This window comes from Equus quagga, chromosome 15 (genome assembly GCF_021613505.1).
Source record: "Equus quagga isolate Etosha38 chromosome 15, UCLA_HA_Equagga_1.0, whole genome shotgun sequence".
Classification (NCBI taxonomy): Eukaryota; Metazoa; Chordata; class Mammalia; order Perissodactyla; family Equidae; genus Equus; species Equus quagga.
Window position 1 is genome coordinate 40,543,517 of NC_060281.1, and position 16,631 is coordinate 40,560,147.

Genomic DNA, 16,631 nt, shown 5'->3' on the forward strand with positions numbered 1-16,631 from the left:
TGGCACTGGTTTTTGGTTTCTCTTACCTGAGCTGTCTCTGCCTATATTTGAGGATTGACACATTCCACCCTCTACTGCCTCTATTAAAGGTGTTACCAGTACTTTTGTCATTGTTGCCTGCACTTCCAGGGGTTCTGGATATCTTTCCATTGCTGGTGTCACTGTGGTTGCTGGCTTCACTGCTGGAGGTACAGGGATGGTTGACACCTCTGCCACATCTGGGGTCACCTGGGTCAGTACCTCTGCTGCCATGATGCAGGGAGGAGGAGGGTGCAAGGGAGCTGGGTTCATGGCTATGCCTCTGTAATTGCCCATTTCCTTGTGGCCCCAGGTGCTGCTGTGATTGGCAAGTTGGAGTCATATGCATTCCTCCATTGCTGCTACCAGGCTCTGAGCAGCAGCTGGGGCCTGGGATCACAGGGCTTTGCCTCCACTGCTATTCTGCTCCCTGTGGCTGCAGGTGCTCCCAGAACTGGGAGGCTAGGGTTGCATGTTTCTACCACTGACCACCAGGTTCTCTGAGGCTGAGGATGGCTGGCTCAGCTGCCATGGCTGGGAGGGTAGGATCCTGGGCACTGCCTTCAGTGTTCCCACAGGTGGCCTCCTCCATGTGCTCCAATCCACCCACCTTCATATGTACCAATGTGTGTATCTCTCTGGCATCCTGGTGTGTTTGGTAATGTAGCCTTTGTTAAGTTTTGAATGTTTTACTTGCTATAGATTGAAGAGGAGAGACAAAGTGATCCTCTCATGCCACCATGATGATGAAGTCTCTCCCATTCATGTTTTAAAAGTTGTGGTAAAATATATGTAACATAAAATTTATCATCTTAAAGTTTTTGAGTGTACATCTCAATGGCATTAAGTACATTCACATTGTTGTTTGAGCATCACCACTATCCATCTACAGAACTTTTCCACCATCTCAAACTAAACTCTGTACCCCTTAAACAATAACTCCTCATTCTCCCCATCTCTGAGCCCCTGGTAACCATTATTCTGCTTTCTTTCTCTATGAACTTGACTCCTCTAGAAATCCCTTATAAGCAGAATCATACAATATTTGTCTCTTTGTGTCTGGCTTATTTTACTTAGCATAAAATTTCCAAGGTTCATCCATGTTTAGAATTCAAGGTTCAGTGTGTATCAGAATTTCATTCCTTTTTAAGGCTGACTAATATGTCATTGTATGTATATACCACATTTTGTTTATCCATTGATCTGTTGATGGACACTTGGGTTGTTTCTGCCTTTTAGCTATTTTGAGTAATACTGCTAGGAACACTGGTGTACAAGTAGCTATTTGAGTTCCTGCTTTCAATTCTTTGGGGTATATACCTAGAAGCAGAATTGCTGGATCATGTGGTAATTCTGTGTTTAATTTATTGAGGAACCACCATACTGTCTTCCACAGTAGCTGCACCATTTAACATTTCCACTAGCAATATACAATGGTTCCAATTTCTCCACATTTTCCCAACACTTGTTATTTTCTGAGCTTTTTTTTGGATAATAGCCATCCTAATGGATGTGAAGTTATATCTCATTGTGGTTCTCATTTGCATCTTCCTAATGGCTAGTGATGTTGACCTTCTGTTTCTTTTCTTTTTTTTTTCAAGATTTTATTTTTCCTTTTTCTCCCAAAGCACCCCCTCCCCCCGCCCCCCGATACATAGTTTTGTATTTCTAGCTGCAGGTCCTTCTAGTTGTGGCATGTGGGATGCTGTCTCAGCATGGCCTGATGAGTGGTGCCATGTCTGAGGCCAGGATTTGAACTGGCGAAATCCTGGGCCGCCAAAGCAGAGTGCGTGAACTTAACCACTTGGCCATGGGGCCAGCCCCACATCTTTTTATTTTCTTATTGGCCATTCATATATCGTCTTTGGAGAAATGTCTTTTCAAATCCTTTGCCCATTTTTGAATTAGGTTGTTTGTTTTATTGTTGTTATTAGTCGTGCTGTTGAGATTTAGCTCTGTATATATTCTAGATATTAATTGCTTATCAGAGGCATGATTTGCAAATAATTTCTCCCATTCTGTGGGTTGCCATTTCACTCTGCTGATAGTATCATTTGATACACAAAAGTTTTTAATTTTGATGATGTAGCTCAATTTATGAATTTTTTCTTTTGTTGCCTGTACTTTTGGTGTCATGTCCAAATCCAGTGTTATGAAGCTTTCCCCCTATATTTTCTTCAAAGAGTTCTATAGTTTTAGATCTTAAATTTAGGTCTTTGATCCATTTTGAGTTAATTTTTGTATATGATGTTAGTTATGGATACAACTTCATTCTGTTCTCTCAGCTCTATTTATTTAAAAGACTGTCCTTTCAACATTTAATGGTTTTGGCACCCTTGTCAAAAATCATTTTATCCTATATGTGAGGCATTTTTTTCTGGGTTTTCTGTTCTATTCCATTTGTATATGTGTTAGTCCATTCAGGCTGATATAACAGAATACCATAGGCTAGCTGACTTACAATAACAGAAATTTATTTCTCACAGTTCTGGAGGCTGGGAAGTCTAAGATCAAGGTGCCAGCAGATCCAGTGTCTGGCGAGAGCCTGCTTCCTGGTTCATAGACAGCTGTCTTCATGTTGCATCCCCACATGGAGGAAGGAATGAGAGAAATTTCTGGAGTCGTTTTTATAAGGGCCAAAATCCCATTCATGAAGATTCTGCTCTCACAACCTAATCACCTCCCAAAGGCCCCTGTCTCCAAATACCATCACATTGGAGAATAAGTTTCAACATATGAATTTTGGAGGGACACAAATATTCAGTCTATAGCGGTCTCTATATATGGTGGTTTTGGTTTTTTTGCTAAGGAAGATTCACCCTAAGCTAACATCCATTGCCGATCTTCCTCTTTTTGCTTGAGAAAGATTCCTCTGAACTAACATCTGTGCCAATCGTCTTCTATTTTGTATGTGGGTTGCTGCCACAGTATGGCTGGCAAGTGGTGTAGGTCTGTGCTCGGGATCCAAACCTGCAAACCTCGGCCACCAAAGCAGAGCATGCCAAACTTAAGTATGAGGCTGACCCCTCACTGTATGTTTTATGCCAGTATCACACTGTTTTAATTTTCAAATCAAAACCTGATTTCAGCTTTGAAATCAGGAAGTGTGATTCCTCTTTGTTCTTTTTTTCAAGACTATTTTTGGTATTTGGGGTCCTTTGAGATTCTATATGAATTTTAGGATGGGTTTTTCTATTTCTGAAAATATGTTGTTGGGATTTTGATAGAGATTGCATTGAATGTGTAGATTGCTTTGGATGTTATTGACATTTTAACAATATTAAGTCTTCCAATCCATGAGCATGAGTTATCTTTCCATCTGTTTATGTTTTTAATTTCTCTCAGCAATGTTTTGTAATTTTCAGTGTATAAATCTTTTGCCTTCTTAGTTAAGTTTATTCCTAAGTATTTTATTCTTTTTGGTGATATTGCAAATTGAATTGTTTTCTTAATATCCTTTTCAAATTGTTCATTACTAGTGTATAGAAGTATAACTGAATTTTGTGTGTTGATTTCATATCCTACAACTTTACTGAATTATTTATTATCTCTATTTATTAATGTTTATTAGCTTTAATAGTTTTTTTGCGGGATCATGTTTTCTGAGGCTGGCCCTGTGACCAAGTGGTTAGGTTCATGTACTCCACTTTGGCAGTCCACGGTTTTGCTGGTTTGGATCCTGGGTGTGGACCCAGCATCATTCATCAAGCCATGCTGAGGTGGCATCCCACATAGCAGAACCAGAAGGACCTGCAACTAGAATATACAACCATGTGCTGGGGGACTTTGGGAAGAAGAAAAGGAAGAAAAAAAAGAGAAGATTGGCAACAGATGTTAGCTCAGGTGCCACTATTTTTTTTTTAAAGATCATGTCTCTGTGAACAGAGACATTTTTACTTCTTCCTTTGCAATTTGGATGTATTTTCTTTCTTTTTCTTGCATAATTGCTCTGGTTGAGACTTCCAATGGTGTGTTGAACAGAAGTGACCAAAGTGAGCATCCTTGTCTTGATCTTAGGAGAAAAGCTTTCAGTCTTTTACCATTGAGTATGATTCTGACTTGGGTTTTTCATATATGGCCTTTATTATATTGAGGAAGTTTCCCTCCATTCTTAGTTTTATTAGTGTTTTTACATTCAATTTTCAAATTTAATTTTGTTAAATGCTTTTTCTGTATCAACTAAATGATCATGTGGGTTTTTCCTTTCATTTTGTTAATGTGGCACATTATGTTCATTGATTTTCCTATGTTGAACTATCCTTGTATAGTGGAAATAAATCCCAGTTGCTCATATGGTATACTCCTTTTAATATGCTGCTGGTTCCAGTTTGCTAGCATTTTGTTGAGAGTTTTTGCGTCAATATTCATAAGGGTTGTTGGTCTGTAGTTTTTGTCTCTTGCAGTGTCTTGGGCTGGGTTTGGTCTCAGGATAATGCTGGTGTTGTAGAATATATTAGGAAGTGTTCCCTCCTCTTCAATTTGTTTGAAGAGTTTGAGCAGGATTTGTATTAGTTTCTCTTTAAATGTTTGGTAGAATTCACCACAGAAACTGTGTGGTCCAGGGCATTTCTTTGTTGGCAGGTTTTTGATTACTCAATCTCTTTACTGGTTATAGGTCTATTAAGAATTTTCCATTTCTTCATGATTCAGCCTTGGTAGGTCATGGGTTTCTAGGAATTTATCCATTTAATTTACCTAATCCAATTTGTCGGCATATAATTGTTCATAATACTCTATAATCTTTCTTATTTTTATAAAATCGGTAGTAACATCCCAATTTTCACTTCTGACTTTAGTAATTTGAGTCTTCTTTTTGTCTTAGTTAATCTAGGTAGTTTCCTCAATTCTGTTGATCTTTTTCAAAGAACTAGCTTTTAGTTTTGTTGATTTTCTCTATTTTTGTGTATTCTCTATTTTATTAATCTCTAATCTTTATTATTTCCTTTCTTCTGCTAGCTTTGGGTTTAGTTTGTTCTTTTTCTGGTTCCTTAAGGTGTAAAATTAGGCTATTGATTTGTCTCAAGGTATTTTCTAATTTCCTTTGTGATTATAGATTTATAATTATTTTTATACATTTGTCTTGTAAATCCTGTGCAAAATAAAAAAGTATAATTAAAAACCAAAATTACAGCAATACTGGTTTTTATATTTGTCCATGTATTTACATTTACTAGAGATCTTTATATTTTCATATGACTGGCTATAAGTTACTGTCTAGTGTCCTTTCATTTCAATCTGACTCCATTTAGGATTTCTTGTAGGAGAGGTCTAGTTATTTCCCCTGTATTTAAGAACTTATTTGAATAAAAAATATTGAAGAATGATTTGAAAAATTCCTCCAAGAAAGTAATATAAAATGCAATGAAGGTGTAGTACCCTTAGTTCTTTTTCCTTTGTTTTCCTTTAGCTCTTTCAGTATATTTTAAATGTTATTTATTTATTTTAATGGTAGTTCAATTTTAAAATTTTTTTAAACTAGTTTTCTTGGGATCAGAATGGTTTATAGCATTGTGTTTTTTCCGGTGTAAATTAATGTTTATCAATTTCTGAATACACTTCATCATGCTCACCCCCAGTAGTCTAATTTTTACCCACCACCAAACATACATGCCCCTTTATCCCATTTGTCCACCCTCCAACCCCTTTCCCCTCTGAACCACTAATCTATTCTCTTTATCCACGTATTTGTTATCTTCCACATATGAGTGAAATCATGCCATATTTGTCTTTCTTGGTCTGGCTTATTTTGCTTAATATCATACCTTCAAGGTCCACTCATGTTGTTGTAAATGAGATGATTTTGTCTTTTTTTTAATGGCTGAGTAGTATTCCATTGTATATAAATACCACATCTTCTTTCTCCATTCATCTGTAGAAGGGCACTTGGGTTGCTTCCACATTTTAGCTATTGTGAATAATGCTTCAGTGAAACATAGGGGTGCATAAATCTCTTTGGATCATTGATTTCAAGTTCTTTGGATAAATACCCAGTAGTGAGATAGCTGGATCATATGGTATTTCTATTTTTAATTTTTTGAGAAATCTCCATACTGTCTTCCATAGTGGCTGCACCAGTTTGCATTCCCACGAGCAGTGTATGAGGGTTCCCTTTTCTCCACATCCTTTCAAACATTTGTTGTTTTTTTTGTCTTGGTAATTATAACCATTCTGACCTGTGTAAGGTGATATCTCATTGTAGTTTTGATTTGCATTTCCCTAATAACTAGTGATGTTGAACATCATTTCATCTGTCTGTTGGCCATCAGTATATCTTCCTTGGGAAAATGTCTGTTCATATCCTCTGCCCAGTTTTCGATCAGGTTGTTTGTTTTTTTGTTGTTTAGTTTTATGAGTTCTTTATATATTTTGGAGATCAATCCATTGTCTGATAAATAATTTGCAAATATTTTCTCCTAATTGGTGGGTTGTCTTTTTGTTTTGTTCATGGTTTCCTTTGCTTTGCAGAAGTTTTTAGTCTGATGAAGTGCCACTTGTTAACTTTTTGTTTATTTCCCTTGCCCGAGTAGACAGGGTATTTGAAAAGATGTTGCTAAGACCAATGTCAAAGAGTGTACTGCCTATATTTCCTCCTAGAAGTTCTATGGTTTCAGGTCTTATATTCAAATATTTAATCCATTTAGATTTAATTTTTGTATGTGGTGTAAGATAATGGTCTACTTTCATTCTTTTGCATGTGGCTGTCCAGTTTTCCCAACACCATTTATTGAGGAATTTTCTTTTCTCCATTGTATGTTCTTGGCTCCTTTGTTGAAGATTAACTGTGCATAGATGTGTGGTTTTATTTATGGATTTCAATTCAGATCCGTTGATCTGTTTGTCTGTTTTTGTGCCAGTACCATGCTCTTTTGATTATTATAGCTTTGTATTATGTTTGGAAGTCAGGGATTGTGATGCCCCCAGCTTTGCACTTTTTTCTCAGGATTGCTTTGGCTATTTGGGGTCTTTTGTTCCAAGTAAAATTTTGGATTCTTTGTTCTATTTCTGTGAAGAATGTCATTGGGATTCTGATTGAGATTGCATTGAATCTGTAGATTGCGTTAGGTAGTATGGTTATTTTACCTATGGTTATTCTTCTGACCCATAAATACAGACTATTTTTCCATTTCTTTATATCTTCCTCAATTTCTTTCAATAACGTCTTATAGTTTTCAGTGTAAAGGTCTTTCACCTCCTTGGTTAAGTTTATTCCTGGGTATTTTATTCTTTTTATTGTGAGTGTACATGGGATTGTATTCTTGATTTTTGTTTCTGCTAGTTCATTGTTAGCATATAGAAATGCAACTGATTTTTAAAAATTGGTTTTGTACCCTGCAACTTTGCTGTAGTTGTTGGTTATTTCTAACAGTTTTCTGGTGGATTCTTTAGCGTTTTCTATATATAGAATAATGTCATCTGCAAATAGTGAAAGTTTCACTTCTTCCTTTCCAGTTTGGATTCCTTCTACTTCTTTTTCTTGCCTAACTGTTCTGGTCAATACCTCCAGTACTATGTTGAATAGGAGTGGTGAGAGTGGGCACCCTTGTCTTGTTCCTGTTCTCAGAAGGATAGCTTTCAGTTTTTCACCTTTAAGGATGATGTTGGCTGCGGGTTTGTTGTGTATGACCTTTATTATGTTGAGATACTTTCCTTCTATACCCATTTTATTGAGAGTTTTTTTAATCATAAATTGCTGTTGGATCTTATCATATGTTTTCTCTGCATCTATTGAGATGATCATGTGATTCTTTCTCTTCATTTTGTTAATGTGGTGTATCACATTGATTCATTTGCAGATGTTGAATCATTCCTGAGTCCCTGGAATAAATCCCATTTGATTGCGGTGTACGATCCTTTTAAAATATTGCTGTATTCAGTTTGCTAATATTTTGTTGAGGATTTTTGCATCTAAGTTCATCAGTGATATTGGCCTGTAGTTTTCCTTCTTTGTGTTGTCCTTGTCTGGTTTCGGTATCAGGGTAATGCTGGCCTCATAGAATGTGTCAGGAAGCATCCTGTCTTCTTCAATTTTTTGGAATAGTTTGAGAAGGATAGGTATTAAATCTTCTTTGAATATTTGGTAGAATTCTCCAGAGAAGCTATCTGGTCCTTGGCTTTTGTGTTTTGGGAGGTTTTTGATTACTGTTTCAATCTCCATACTTCTGATTGGTCTATTCAGATTCTCTATTTCTTCTTTAGTTTTGGGAGGTTGTATGAGTCTAGGAATTCATCCATTTCTTCTAGGTTATTGAATTTGTGGGCATATAGTTTTTCATAGTATTCTCTTATAATCCCTTGTATTTCTGCAGTATCTGTTGTAATTTCTCCTCTTTCATTTCTACTTTTATTTATTTGAGCCTTCTCTCTTTTTTTCTGGGTGAGTCTGGCTGAGGATTTGTCAATTTTAAACAGCTCTTAGTTTCATTAATCCTTTTTACTGTTTTTTTTTTTTAGCCTCTATTTCATTTATTTCTGCTCTAATTTTTATTATTTCCATCCTTCTGCTGACTTTGGGCTTTTTTGTTCTTCTTTTCCGAGCTCTGTTAGGTGCATTTTAAGATTACTTATTTGAGATTTTTCTTGCTTGTTGAGTTGGGCCTGTATTGCTATGAATTTCCCTCTTATGACTGCTTTTGCTGCATCCCATAAGAGTTATTATGTTGTATTTTCATGTTCATTTGTTTCCAGGTATTTTTTAATTTCCCCTTTGATTTCTTCATTGATCCAGTGGTTGTTCAAGAGCCTGTTTTTTAGTCTCCAAATATTTTTTACTTTCCCAGTTTTTTTCTTGTGGTTGATTTCTAGCTTCATAGCATTGTGGTTGGAAAAGATGGTTGGGATGATTTCAATCTTCTTAAATTTATTAAGGTTTGCCTTGTTTCCCAACATATGGTCTATCTTTGAGAATGATCCATGTGCACTTGTGAATAATGCATATTCTGCTGTTTTTGGATGCAATACTCTCTATATATCTATTAAGTCCATCTGATCAAGTGTTGCATTTAAATCCATTATTTCCTTGTTTACTTTTTGTTTGGAAGATCTGTCCATTGATGTAAGTGGGCGTGTTGAGATCCCCTACTATTATTGTGTTGCTGTGAATTTTTCCCTTTAGGTCTGTTAATAATTGCATTATGTACTTTGGTGCTCCTGTGTTAGATGCTTATATATTAATAAGTTTTATATCTTCTTGGTGGAATTTCACTTTTATCATTAGACACTGTTCCTCTTTGTCTCTCATTGTCTTTTTTAAGTTCAAGTCTGTTTTGCCTGATAAAAGTATGGCAACAGCTACTTTCTTTAGTTTGCCATTAGCTTGGAGTATTGTCTTCCAGCACTTTGCTCCGAGCCTATGTTTGTCTTTAGAGCTGAGATGTATTTCCTGGAGGCAGCATATTATTAGGTCTTATTTTTTAATCCATCCAGTTACTGTGTCTTTTGATTGGAGAATTCAGTCCATTTACATTTAGAGTGATTATTGATATATGAGGGCTTAATACTGCCATTTTATCTCTTGTTTTCTGGTTGTCCTACGTCTCCATTGTTTCTCTTCCTTTATATTTCTGACTGCCATTTCATTTTGTTGGTTTTCTGATGAGGTTTTCTCAGTTTTCTCTCTTATTGTGAATTGTGGCTCCACTATGATTTTTTGTTTAGTGGTTACCATGAGGATTGTATGAAAAATATTGGAGATGAGATAGTCCATTTTCTCATAGCCTCTTATCACCTTAACCTAGGCAAAGTCCTTCCTTTTCCTCTCCCCTCCGAGTATTCGCTGTTACAAATTGTTCTGTTTTTAATGTTGTGAGTTTGTGACTAAGTTGAAGTGTTTATGACTACTTTCAATGCTTTCTTTCCCTTTCTATTTTAAGTTGTAATTGAGTCTTTGCCTCCCTATTCTGGTAGAGAGCTGCAGGTTTCTGATTATGTCTGTCTTTATCTCCTTACTCAGAGCTTTGTAGATCTTTGCCTTTTTGTTGCCAGTGTGAGGGCATCTTTAATTATTTCTTGTAGGGGAAGTCTAGTGTTGATGAACTCCCTCAGCTTTTGTTCATCTGGGAAAGCTTTTTTTTCTTCCATCATATCTGAAGTAAAATGTAACTGGATAGAGTATTCTTGGCTGAAAGGTTTTGTCTTTCAGTATTTTGAATATATCATTGCATTCTCTCCTAGCCTGTAAGGTTTCTGCCAAGAAATCTGCTGAAAGCCAGATAGGGTTTCCTTTGTAGGTTATTTTCTTCTGCCTTGCTGATCCTAATATTTTTTCTTTGTCATTTACTTCTGCTATTTTTACTATTATATGCCTTGGGGAAGGTCTTCTAGCATTGATGAAATTAGGAATTCTATTAGCTTCATTTATTTGTAAATCTGGAACCATCCCCAGGTTTGGAAATTTCTCAGCAATTATTTCTTTGAACAAGCTCTCTACTCCTTTCTCCCTCACTTCTCCCTCTGGAATACCTATAATCCTTATTTTCCTTTTCCTAATTGATTTGGATAATTCTTTTTTTTTTTTTTAAAGATTGGCACCTAGGCTAACAACTGTTGCCAATCTTCCTTTTTTTTTTTTTTTAAGGATTGGCACCTGGGCTAACAATTTTTGACAACCTTTTTTTTTTTTCTGCTTTATTTCCCAAACCCACTCCCCCCCTGCCCCGTACACAGTTGTATATCTTAGTTGCAGGTCCTTCTAGTTGTGGGATGTGAGATGCTGCCTCAATGTGGCCTGATGAGCGGTGCCATGTCTGCGCCCAGGATCTGAACCCTGGGCCGCTGCAGCAGAGCGCGTGAACTTAACCACTCAGCCACAGAGCCGGCCCCGAGTTGGATAATTCTTGAAGAACTCCTTAATTTTTAAAAAATCTTAGTTCTGTCTCCTCCTCCACCTGTAGAAGTTCTAGATTTTTATCCTCTAGGTCACTAATTATTTCCTCCATAATATCAGTTCCATTTCTTAAGGATTCTAGATTATTTTTTATTTCATTAATTGTGTCTTTCATATCCAGAGTTTCTGCTTGATTTTTTTATACTTTCAATGTCTTTGGTGAAGAGATTCATTTTATTGCTGAGCTCCTTGAATTGTCTTTCTGTGTTTTCTTGTAAGTTGTTGAGTTTCCTTATGACAGCTATTTTGAATTCTCTGCCAATTTAGGTTGTAAATTCTTGTGTCTTCAAGGTTGGTTTCTGGAGAATTGTCATTTTCCCTCTCGTCTGAATTGTTGCAGCAGTTTCTCATAGTGTTTGACAAACTAGTCTTTTGTTGGGGCATTTGTGGTTTTCTTAGGTCACAGATTCCACTTGTTACTGCTCAGGAGAAGTAGGAGCAGAGTTTTTGGCCTCCACTCTGTCTGCTGGAAGCTGTGGGGGTATTATGGGTACTTGCCCCAGCCTGGGGTGTGTTCAGGTGCTTGTTTGGACTGTGCTTGGTGGGCAGGGCTTCCTTGCTGGACTGAGCTTGGGCCACTACTTGGTGCCACAGGGGCATTATCATGTCCACCTCCCTACCAGGAAAGTGATCACCAGTAGGTTCAAAGCTTCCACTGCCTCTTCCTACAGCCGCCTGGGACATGTTCCCCCTTTAGGGGCTCAGCAGCACTATGAGTAGTTGCACGGGCCTGGGGTGTGTTGACCCCAGCATGTAGACCTGCTGCAGTCTCTGCTTGAGGTCCAAAGGGCCACTCTGCTTGGTGGGTGAGGCTTCCTCACTAGGCTGAATTAGGACCACTCCTTGGCCAGCACAGGGGCTCCCCCACTCACTGGGGGAGCAATCATGAATGCAGGCTAAGGGTTACCACTGCCTCCACCTATGATTGCCCTGGTGTGTGTTCCCACCTTTGGGGTGCCTGCCTCAGGCTGGAAAGCATTTGTGTGTGTGCACCAGTGGCCACTGGGGGAGAGCAGAGTGTGCTCACCTATCTCTGCCACTTCCCAGGGGAGCAGTCCATTCACCCTCAGGTGTATAGCTGCATGTGTCTCTCAGGCATCCTGTTGCACTGTTGCACTTCCTCCATTGGTCATTGAATGTCTGTTTAGTTGCAGTTCAAAAGGGGGAGAGACAAAGGGAACTGCTCACTCTACCATGTTGCTGACATCACTTTCTAAAATAGATGTTTTAAAGTCTTTGTCAAGTAAGTATGATGTCTGTGCTTCCTCAGGGACAATTTCTGGAAGTTTATTTTGTTCCGTTGAATGGGCTGTGTTTTCCTGTTTCTTTATATGCCTTGTGAGTTTTGTTGTTGAAATTTGGGCACTTTAAAAAGCCAGCCCCCTCTCTCAGTCTTTGCAGACTTGCTCTGTGCTGTGGCAGTCCTCTACTTATTGGCTGGGCATACTTTGAGCATTTACATCAGCCCAAGGTGAAGGCTTAAGGTCTTCTCAGATCTTTTCTGAGCACGTATCCTCAGGTCTTTTCTGAGCATGTACCTTACCTGTCCTATACTGTGGCCTTTTGGATTCTCCTGTATACACAGCTGTTTTTGAATGCCTTCATTTCCCAAAGAGTTTCACTCCAGCTTCTCCTAAGGGCCTTAGATGGTCCATTGTATGTCTCCACCTGTAATCTCCTGCCCCAGGTATCTATAAATCTGTAGTCTCCCTGTAGCTTTTATGAGCAGTGCTCACTATTTCCTGTCACTTTTCCCAGCCTGAGACCCAAGTTAGGTGAAGTAGAGACTAGCCTTTCAGGCAGCACTCCGACAGGTTAGAAAGTTGTAAATAAGGCCTATGTTCCCTCTGGTTTGAGGAAGTGAATTGGGAACTGATCTGCTGCCTTCTCCAGACCAAGATCTCACCATGCTCATGAGGGGACAAAGCAAAGGTAGGTAAAAAACACCACAAAATTTCTGTTTTGAGGGTGACTTGTTTTTGATTGTGCATTCATTTGGTTTCTGTAGACTTTGACTATTTTCCAGCACTCCTATACAGTTGTTTTAGCCAGTCTCTAGTTGTCTTTTGATGTTTCTGTGGGGGGAATGAGAGCCTGGAGCTTCTTACTCCACCATATTCCTAATCTGCACAATGGTTTTTTATCCATCATTTTATTACGAAGAATTTCAAACATCAAGATAAGTTGAAAAATTGTACACTGAACACCCATTTACTCATCATCTAGATTCTACCATAGATGTTTCGTTATGTTTACCTTAACACATCTATTTATCCATCTCTCAATCTATCTTATCTTTAAATGCATTTTGAAGTAAGTTACAGAGGATGGTATGCTTCATCCCTGAGCATTTAAGCATGAGCATCATTAACTAGGATACAGATTGATTTTTTTTTTAAAGACAAAATTGACATTCAGTAAAATAAAGATTCACCATTTGGTGAGTTTAGATAAATACATATACTTGTGTAATACAAACACCTTTGAATATAGAGAACATTAATATCATCCCAGATATTTCTCGTGTGCTCCTTCTTGGTTAATCCCCACTTACACTTCCTAGCGTCAACCTTGTTCTGACTTTTTTCCCCATAGATGAGTTAAGCCTGCTCTAGAACTTTTATGTAAATGGAATCACATACTGTGTACTCTTCTGTGGAAGGTTTCTTTCACTCAACAAGTGAAATCTTTGGATCCTACCATGTTGTTGCATGCATTGGCAGTTCATTCCTTTTTATTGCTGAGTAGAGTTCTATTGTATGAATGTAGACTATTTATCCATTCTCTTATTGAGGGTAACTGAGCTATTTCCTGTTTAGGGCTATTACGAATAAAGCTGCTGTGAACATTTTTGTATGCTCTCTTTTTGTGAACATGTGCTTTCATTTCTCTTGGATAAATACCTAAGAGTAGAATTGCTAGGTTATAGTGTCAGCGTATGTTTAGTTTTATAAGAAACTATGAGGCATTTTAGAAAGTGGCAATACATTTTACACTCACACCAGTAATGTATGCCCACCAGCAATGTATGAGAATTGTGGTTGATCTGTATCTTTACCCATTTTTTGTTATAGTCTTTAATTTTAACCATTCTGATGGGTGTGTAGTGATATATCACTGTGAACTTAATTTGTTAAATCAGAGTTTCTCTGAGACTCGGATCTCTGATCCCTGATGATTAATGATGTTAAATATGTTCTCATGTGTTTATTTGCCACTCATAAATCTTCCTTTGTAAAATATGTGCTCAAATATTTTTCCCATTATTTAATTGGATTGTTTGATCTTTTTTAATTGAGTTATAGGGTTTCCTTATCTGTTCTAATTATCAGTCCTATGTCAGACATTAGTTTTGAGAATATCTTCTCCTGGTTTGTGGTTTGTCTATGAATTTTTTAATAGTGTCTTTTGATGAACAGAGTTTTTAGTTTTGATGAAGTCTAATTTATCAGTTTCTTTTCTTTTATAATTATGGCTTTCTTTGTCATTCCAGGAAAGCATAACCTGCTCCCAAGCCACAATTATATTCTTCCGTTTTATTTCAGAAGCCTTAAAGTTTTATCCTTTATGTTCGGACCTATGACCTATTCACATTAACTTTTGTGCAGGTGTTTGTAGAGATCAAGGTTTATATTTTTTTTCCACACGGATATTCAGTTGTTCCAGCACAATTTATTGGAAAGACTTGTCTTTTCCCCTTGAACTTCTTGGGAACTTCTGTTGTTGCAAATCAGTTTACCATAGAAGTATGGATCTACTTCTAAGCTCTGTTCTATTTATCTACTTATATATTTTTATGCTGGCACCACATTGTTTTGATTACTGTACTTTATGGTGAATCATGACGACAAGTAGGATCAGCCCTCTTTGTTCTTCTTTTTCAAAAATTATTTAGGTTCTTCTTATTTACATGTACATTTTAGAAACAGCTTGTCAATTTCTATTAAAGACCCTGCCAGGATTATGATTGGGATTGCATTGAATCCAAATTTGGGGAGAATTGACATCTTAACTGTATTGAGTCTTCCTAATGACGAACAGGTGTATTTCTCAATTTATTTAGGTCTTCTTTAATTTCTCTCAGCAATGTTTTGGAGTTTTTCTGTTTAGAGGCCTTGCATATCTTTTCTCAAGTTTATTCCTGAGCATTTCATTTTTTGATGCAATTGAAAATGGAATTTAAAATTTTTATTTCAAATTGTTTGTTACTAGTATATGAAAAAAAATTATTTTTAATATATTGACCTTGTATCTAACAACTTTGCTAAATGCACTTATTCTAGTAGTTGTTTTAAAGATTATGTAGGATTTTCTACCTTGATGATCATATCATCTGCAAATGGAAACAGTTTTGTTTGTTCTTTCCCAATATTTATGTTTTTTATTTCTTTTTCTTACTTTATTGCACTAAGGCCTCCAATATAATGTTGAATAGAAGTGTTGAGAGTAGACAACCTTGCCTTGTTTTTTACCTTAGGGGGAAAACATTTAATATTTCACCATTAAGTATGATGTTAACTGTTGGTATTTTTCAGATGCCCTTTATCAGATTGAGGAAGGTCCTTTCTAATTCTGACTTGCTGAGATTTTATCATGAATAATGTTGAATTTTGTCAAATGCCTTTTTCTGCATCTACTAAAATGAATCCATAGTTTTTCTCTTTTATTCTGTTAATACGAACTATGCTGTTTGATTTTCAAATATTAAACTAACCTTGTATTCCTAGGATAAACTCCAATGGGTCATGATGTATTATCTTTTTTTACATATTGCTAGATTTGACTTGCTGAGACCTTTTTTCACCTATTTTCTAACAGTTTGATTTTAAAATCCAAAAGCAATATATGTTTGTTGGAAAAAAAGACCCTCAACCAGTATAAAAGTGTGTGAAGTAAAAAGGAAAGTTGCTTCTTCCCATCCCACAAATGTTCTTGAAGAGGTATTCATAATTAACAATTTGGTGTGTATCCTTCCTCACTTTTTTCTATGTATGTACAAATATATTGCATCTAGTTTAAATTCTGCTTTTTCACTTAACACTTCCTCATGACATTAAATATTCTCTAAAAACATGGTCATTTTTAAAATTTAAATTGTGGGGTATTATTACATAGCATTGGACATAGCATTTTTGGACATATAGTTTGCATATATTACTTTATAACAGAATGAAACAAAATGGTAATAATGATGTATGATAGGACTATAATAGAAATATATACCAGGTGCTGAGAAGATTTCCCAGACAAGATGGTTGGGCTTGAGCTGAGTTCTAATGGATGAGAGTGCTGAGTTGCTTCATTAAGTAAGGAAGGGAGAATAGAGGGAGGGAGGAAAGATGACAAGGAAAGAAAGAAGAAAGAAAGACAGAAACACAAGAAAGGAAGGGAAGAAAGGAAGGAGGAAGGAATCAAGAAAGAAAAAAAGAAGGAAAGCATCATCAAGGTCATGCTCGGTATCATGACACGCTCAGTGTCATGTCAGTATGCTGACATACATCACGTTCTGGTCCCTTTTTCCATTCCAGAGGTAAAACCCTGAAAAATAAAAACAGATCTCTTCCAATGTAGTTCATTCTTTTCTTGTAAACCTTTTCTCATTATTTGACTTCTATTATTTTTAGCAGATGAAAAGCCAAATAACTCACTGCAAACTTTCCCATGAGGTAATGGGAGGAACCACGTGTCTTATTCCAAGTTGATTACATCTAAAATTTATTTTCCTCCTCTG